At 41.1% G+C, this 7677-nt stretch overlaps 1 non-coding gene across 1 annotated transcript; it reads right to left on the reverse strand.

Moving 5' to 3' along the window:
• Positions 1-930: 930 nt before the first annotated feature.
• Positions 931-1004, reverse strand: Trnaa-agc (transfer RNA alanine (anticodon AGC)). The gene has a single exon. It is a non-coding gene; the product is annotated as a tRNA-Ala (tRNA).
• Positions 1005-7677: the final 6673 nt, after the last annotated feature.

The following is a 7677-nucleotide window of genomic DNA, read 5'->3' on the forward strand; positions in this document are numbered from 1 at the left end:
CCTCCTGTGCAGTGCATACTGCCTCCTGTGCCCACTGAGGAAGCTTTGCTTCCTGCCTGGGGATTCCTCCAAGTTGTAGGCTCTAGGAAGTTGAAAGCACAGGATAAATATTCCTGCCAGCAGTCCTCCCAGAGATAATTCTGGAAACTTGCTTTAGGCTTTTCCTCAGGCCTGTGGGGAGGAAACCACTCTTGCTTCTGTTTTAAGTGGCAACCTTACCTACTGTTTTCCCCTCCTTTCTTGTCTTCCTCTCTGGACCCTTCCTCTTTCCTGGTATCACTACAAGTAAACTATCTGCACCTATGTTTTTGTTCAGGTTCTGCTTTCTAGGGGGACCCCAAACTAAGGGTACTACAATGGCTTTCCTTTTCACTTAGAATAATCCACACAGGGCCAAGAAATCCCCGCTCCCCTCTTTTATGCATCTCAGTCTACTTCCCCCACTCCTTGCTTCATACTGTAAGTATGTTGGCCCCTCTTAGTTTCTTAAACAGTACATATAAAAATAAAGACTCAGTTTGTGGATTTCAGTTAGAATTTGTCCTACCTGGACAGCCAGAAAGTAGGTGCATACAGGAGATTATGGCTCAGTTCTGGAGGGTGCTTAAAAGCAGATAAGAGCAAAGGGGAAAAGAAGCATCCAGAACTCCTCCTTCCTCCTATCTCCTCCTCCTTCTTTCCAGGGAATTTTCTATTGTGATCCAGTAAGATCCAGCCAATTATAACTGGTTCGACCTTCCTTCCTTCCTTCCTTCCTTCCTTCCTTCCTTCCTTCTCTCTCTCTTTCCTTCTTTTTTTTGTGGGACTAGGGTTTGAACTCAGGGCTTTACACTTGCAAAGCAGGTACTCTACTGTTTGAGCCACCCCTCCAGTCCATTTTTTTCAGGTTATTTTGTAAATGTGTGCTTGTTTCTTTCAGTTTTTTATTTTTGGTGGCACTGAGGTTTGAACTCAGGGCCTCATGCTTGCTAGGCAGGCACTCTTACCACTTGAGCCACTCCACCAGCCTTGTTCTGGTTATTTTGGAGATGAGGTCTTGCAAACTATTTGCCCAGGCTGGCCTTGAACAATGATTCTCTAGATCTTAGCCTCCCAAGTAGCTAGGATTACAGGTGTAAGCCCCTGGTGCCTGGCTGGAAACTGTTTCTTCTAATGTTTCTTGGAAAGTTCCTTTTTAGAGCAGAGAATCTTATTACAAAATCTTCTCAGTTTTTTATCTTATTTATTTACTTATTTATTTTCAAACCTCTCCATTCTATTAAAAACTAACAATCTAGAGCTGGGGTGTAGCTGAGTGGTAGAGTGTTTGCCTGGCATACAGGAGGCCTTGGGTTCCATCCCTAGCACCAAAAAAGAAAAGACAAAACAAACAAACAAACAAAAAAACCCCCACCTAACAGAATTTAGAACATAAAGGGTGAACTTACCCTAACTACAGACACAAAAGCACCTAAGGTCCTTGTTTTGTTGAAATTCCTCATGTTATCAATTTCTAAAAAAATGCTTACCAATCTGTGACTTGAAAATCTGACAGCAAGAATTCGTAAAATAAGTACAGTCTGAATGCCAAAAAATTAAACTAAATCCTAGTTTAATTTCAAGTAATTTAATTTTCATTCATGTTTTAAAATAGCTGATTGCCATTGGAATGCAATCACAGATTAAAAATAAGGGTAAGATATTTCTAAGTGTAGCTAAAAATAGAGAAAAACAATCAACTGGGATGTAGCCATTACAGTGTAGAAAAACTACAGTAGTAGATTTTGCTGTGTATTCAGGAGAATGGGGACTGCTCCCACAACTGAAACTGCTTACAGTGGATGACTTACTACCATCTCAGTTTTTAACCACGAACGCTAATTCAAATGGGTCAAAAACACAACTTTCAACTGGGCGCTGGTGGCTCACGCCTATAATCCTAGCTACTCAGGAGGCAGAGATCAGGAGGATCATGGTTTGAAGCCAGCCCAAGGAAATAGACCCTATCTCAAAAAATCCTTCACAAAAATAGGGCTGGTGGAGTGGCTCAAGGTGAAGGCCCTGAGTTCAAGCCCCAGTACCACAATAAATAAATAAATATTAAAAAATACAACTTTCAAAAATGAGATGTTGGGCTGGTGGAGCGGCTCAAGTAGTACAGCACTTGCTTGGTGTGAGTGAGGCTCTGGGTTCCATCCCCAGCAGCAGTAGTGGCAACAACATTGAGCAAAAGAAAAAGGAAAAGAAAAGCCCTCAATAGTAATCATATTTATATACTCATTAGCAAGAGAAATTAACTAATAATAAAATAATAAGTGAAATGTCATAAACCATCATAATGTCAGAGATGGAAAACAGACAAAAGATTGGCAAAAAAGTAGAGAAATGAGCCACACTGCCAGCCCCCCTCCTCATTTTCTATGTGCTGGCCACCACCCCATCTCAAGCTTTCTTCCATCTGTGTACATTGAAATGTCAAGGGAACCTCACTGTGAGCTTGCTGGGAGACACAGGGTGCCTGGGAACACACACGTCAGTTTTTCAGGGGAGGGGAGTACACTAGTTCCCCACCCACAGTTCTATTTTCTGTGCTTTATTTAACCCATCATTGCCATAGTCCAAAAACATTAAATGGAATTTCCAGCAATAAACAATTCACAAGATTTAAATTGCATGCCATTCTGAATATAGCAATGAAATATCAAGCCATCCAGTTCTGTCCTTCCTGGACTGGGCAGAATTATCCCTTGATCTGTCCTAACATATTTGCAGAGAAAGAGAGAGAATAATTTATTATACTATATTGCTTGGTTAATTTCTTACTATAGTTTATTTATACATTTACCTTTAATCCCAGCACTTGGGAGGCTGCAGCAGGAAGATCACCAGTTCAAAGCCAAGAAAAGAAAAACAAACAGATGATACATAGAGGAATGGTATTATCCATGGTTTCAGCCATTCACTGGGGGGTCTTAGCATGTATCCCATGAGGCGTAAAGGGGGAATGGGGAGCACTGTACAGTGTTTCAGAGAGGGGATCAAGTCCTAGTGTCTCTACTCTCCAACTGGTAAGGTGTATCACTTTTCTTTCTTTTTTCCTTTGCTAAACATGCGTTCTACCACTGAACTGCGCCCCCAGTCCTTATTTCCTTGTCTGTAGATGGTGGTCCTAGCAGAACCTTCATGGTTATGTTATTGTAAGTAATTTTGTCATGCTCAGCATGCATTACATACTTATTATGGGCTGTTATTTTAAGTATTCAATGAGAGTAAAAGTTGAATACACGTCTGTTGTGTAGTTTGTATGGCAACACTAACTAATACAGGTGTCTTGGGTGAAAATGGAAGTCTTGAGACTTGCGACGTGGATGCGGCCACGTGTCAGCAGAATGCTTCCAAATTAGCCGGTAGTTTCCATTTCCTCTTTTGCTCTAGCCTCTCCTCTAAAACCTGCTTCATTTCTGCCCTCATTCTTGAAGCGACTTTCTCTGAAAGGAGGACAAAAACTAATCAGACTTTCCAATGTTCTAAAATGATTTATGACTTTCTTCTTCCGGATGTTCCCTCACAGTAAGTATAAAGACTCCCTAAATATTGCTAGACTTGTGGTTTTGTATTCATGAGTGGCCATAACTTGATGGGTCCTTTGGGGAATGGTCACGTTCCAGAACTTTTCTCAAGGGTGCACTGACAGACATTTCTGAGAGACACTCTGCCACCCCAGTTAAATTCAGTCAGCATCCTCTTGCTTTCTCTGAGCCCATTTCACATTTCTCTTAGATGGGTAGCCTTAGTTTTTTAAAAACTAAAAAATTGATAAGGCTGGGGATGTAGCTCTGTGGTAGAGTGTTTGCCTGCCATGAGTGAGGGCCTGGATTCGATCCCTAGTACTGCAAAATAAAATAAAGTACTATGTCAGGCCTGTCTTTAAGACGTTGATAAAAACACTGTAGAGAGATAGACAAAGGGGATTTTATTCATGTTTCTTCCCCATTTAATCAATAGTTAACAGTAAAAATCCTGCTCTTTCTTTACTCCAGCATATGAATCTGACTACCTTTCTGATTTTATATATATATCCATGTATCTATAAATATATATACAGAAAACTGCAACAACACAATCTGATCTTAGTTTTATGGGTTGCTTCAATTTCTTATTTTTTAAAACATTATTTAAATTTATTTATTAATTTATCTGGTGCTGGGTATTGGACACAGGGCTTTGTGTTAACTTTTTTGTTGTTGGGACTAGGGTTTTGAACTCAGGGCTTTGCATTTGCAAAGCAGGCAGTCTACTGCTTGAGCCATACCTCTGGTCTCATGTTTACTCTTTTTTTTTTTTTTTTTTTTAACAATTCTGGGGTTGAACTCAGGGCCTCACCCTGAGGCAGGTGCTCTTACCACTTGAGCTACTCTGCCAGACGTTTTCTGTGCTAAGTATTTTCAAGATAAGATTCTCCAGAACTATTTGCCTGGGCTGACTTCAAACTGTGATCCTCTTGATCCCTGCCTCCAAAGTAGCTAGGATTACAGGTGGAAGCCACAAGCATCTGGCTCATTTTTTATTTTTGGTACTGGGGTTTGAGCTCAGGGTCTCATGCTTGCTAGGCAGGCGCTCTACTACTTGAGTCACTCTGCCAGCCCTCATGTCAACTTTTTAATGGAATATTAACGTTAGAAGGTATTAGTCGAGATCTCTTCCCCAGAAGAGCTCTTCTGAGAGCACAGATCATCCAAGACCCCGGTCCAGCCTATGCACTTTAAGTGTTCTAGGGAGATAGAAATCATGAGACTTTCCTTTATTGCCCATTCAGGTGTTAAAGGACTATTGCAAGTAGTTGGTCTTTGAGGTTTTTATTTTTATACGCTTTTCAGTGTTGGAGATCAAACCCAGTGCCTTAAGCAAGCTAGGCAGGAGTTCTACCACTGAGCTACAACTCCACTCCATGCCTTTTGAAAACATTGTATTTCGCAACTATGTTGCCCAGGCTGGCCTTGAATTCCTGGGCTCAAGGGACCCTCCCGCCTCAGTCTCTAGAGCATCCAGGACTAGAGGCACGTGCCATTGTGCTGAACTTTTTGCCTGGATCGGCCTCAAACCTTGATCTTCCTGATCTCAGCCTCTTTCCCAAGTAGCAAAGTTTACAGTAGTAAGCCACTGGTGCCTGGCTGTTTTGTAACTTTGAAACAGTAGAGTTGATGATTGAAGTTTGGGGAGAAGGCAGAAGGAAGAAACACACACTCTGGAGACTTTATTCATTACTTCATTCTTTGATTTAGAATATTGTAATTTGGGTTTCCATTTCTCAAGCACAATCAGAGATCAGAGATTCAGTTGTAAGAATTCCTGCCATCCTCTGACACAGCATGTGACAGACATCAATGATTCTTAGAGACAAAGAAGACTTTGCATGAGGACTGGATGTGGGGGGTCTGTGGCCTTCTCTCCAGAGGTCAATTATGTTTTGAAAGCAACAGAATATTTTGTAACATATGTTCTTCTAATGTACTCCCTGACAGAGCCTATCCGGGATGTGCAAAGGGAATTTTTAAAAAGCAGCTGCAGTTTTATAATTTGTTACCAAATGGTTTATGTAAAATCTTTCATCCAATCAAGCTTATGGGATGGGAGGATAACTTAGTCCCTGCTGATCAAAATAATAGCATCCATCAATAGTAATTTATGGAATCATTGAGATATCACTGTTTCCTCTGGAGAAGAAGGCAAGTAGCTAGTTCCCTATGCAAAGATCCACACTGTCTGCCAAGCTAAATTACAAGGTAAGATTTTGGACATCATTTAGCACCAATATTTTAAGTTTTTTTTTTTTTTTTTCTTTTGGTGGTATTGTGGTTTGAACTCAGGGCCTCATGCTTGCTTTGCCACTTGAGCCATGGCCCCAGCCCTAGCATCGATATTTTAGATTGCATCTCCTAACAAAGAGAATTTTCTCCTGGGCAAGGTGGAACACACCTGTAATCCCAGTGCTGGGGAGGCTAAGCAGAAGAAAGATCATGAGTTCAAAGCCAGCCTGGGCTACATAATGATACCCTAACAACATACCCTCCCCCTAAAAAAAAAAAAAGAAGGAAAGATTTGGGTTTTGTTTTTGGACTTGGCAGTGAGGCTTAAGTGGTAGAATGCCTGCCTAGCAAGCACAAGGTCCTCCGAGTTTAAACCAGAACCACCAAAAAAGAAAAGGATTTTCTTCTATTCAACTTTAATACTATACTACGATCACATTAAAGGAAATTAATATTTGCTCAATAATTATTATCTAACATATAGTCTGTCTTAGTCCATTTGAACTGCTATAACAAAATACCATAAACTAGGTGTCATATAAACAACAGAAATTTATTGCCCACAATTTTGGAGGCTAAAAATACAAGACCAAGGAAGTGACAGGTTTGATGTCTAGAGAGGACCTACTTCCTGTTTCATAGATTGCATCTTAAGGATAGGGGAGAGGCTCAAGTAGAGTGCCTACTTAGCAAACTCGAAGCCCTGAGTTCAAACCCCAGAAATGTCAAAAAAAAGAAAAGATGGTACCTTCTTGCTATGCCCTTACATGGTGGGAGGGGGAAGGGCAGCTTTCTAAGGCTTTTATTTTGGTGGTGCAGGGAATCGAGTCCTGGGGCTTGGGTATGGGGGGCAAGGGTTGGGGGCCTCTTTTACTTCTTTATTTTTGCCATACTGGGGCTTGAACTCAGGGTCTATACCTTGAACCACTCCACCAGCCCTTTTTTGTGATGGGTTTTTTCGAGATAGGGTCTCTCGTATTTGCCCAGGCTGGTCTTGAACTGAGATCCTCCTGATCGCTGCTTCCTCAGTAGCTAGGATTACAGGCATGAGCATGGCACCTGGCTGCTTATTTATTTTTCTTTTTTATTATCATTATTTTTTGGGTGGGACTGAGGTTTGAACTCAGTACCTTATGCTTGCTAGGCAAGCACTCCACCAGCTCAGTTTTATGTTGGGACCTCTTTTATAAGAGCACTAATCTCATTGATAAGGGCTTCACTCTAGTGACCTAATCACCTCCCAATGGCCCTACCTCCTAATATCATCACATTGGGAATTAAGTTTCAACATAGGAATTTTTGGGAAACACAATATTCAGGTCATTTGCACAGTCTAGATTTAAATTCCCTATTTGTCCTATATATAATCTTACACATTTTTCCCTAGCTAGAATCCAACCAGGGTATACATATTACATATTATTGTCTGGGTTTCTTTTTCTTTTCTTTTTTTGGTTGTACTGGGGTGGAACTCAGGGCCTCAGGATTGCTAGGCAAGAGCTCTACCACTTGAGCCATGCCTCCAACCCTTTTAGCTTTAGGGTTTTTTTTTTTCCAGATATGGTTTCGATTTTTGCCATTGTCAGCCTCAGACTCCCATCCTCCTACCTATGCCTCCAAGTAGCTGGGATTACAGCTGTGAGCCATGAGACTGGCCTTGATTTATTTTAAAAATCAAAATGAATTCAAACAAACTGATTATGTCTATCATTAAGAAACATTGTACGGCTTGGCTCTGGTGACTCACAACTGTAATACTAACTACTTAGGAGGCAGAGATCAGGAGGATCAAGGTTTGAAGCCAGACTGGACAAATAATTAGCAAGCCCTATCTCAAAAATATCTAACACAAAACAGCTGGAGGATTGGTTCAAGTGGTAGAGTGCCTGCC

Source organism: Castor canadensis, chromosome 8, assembly GCF_047511655.1.
Source record: "Castor canadensis chromosome 8, mCasCan1.hap1v2, whole genome shotgun sequence".
Lineage (NCBI taxonomy): Eukaryota > Metazoa > Chordata > Mammalia > Rodentia > Castoridae > Castor > Castor canadensis.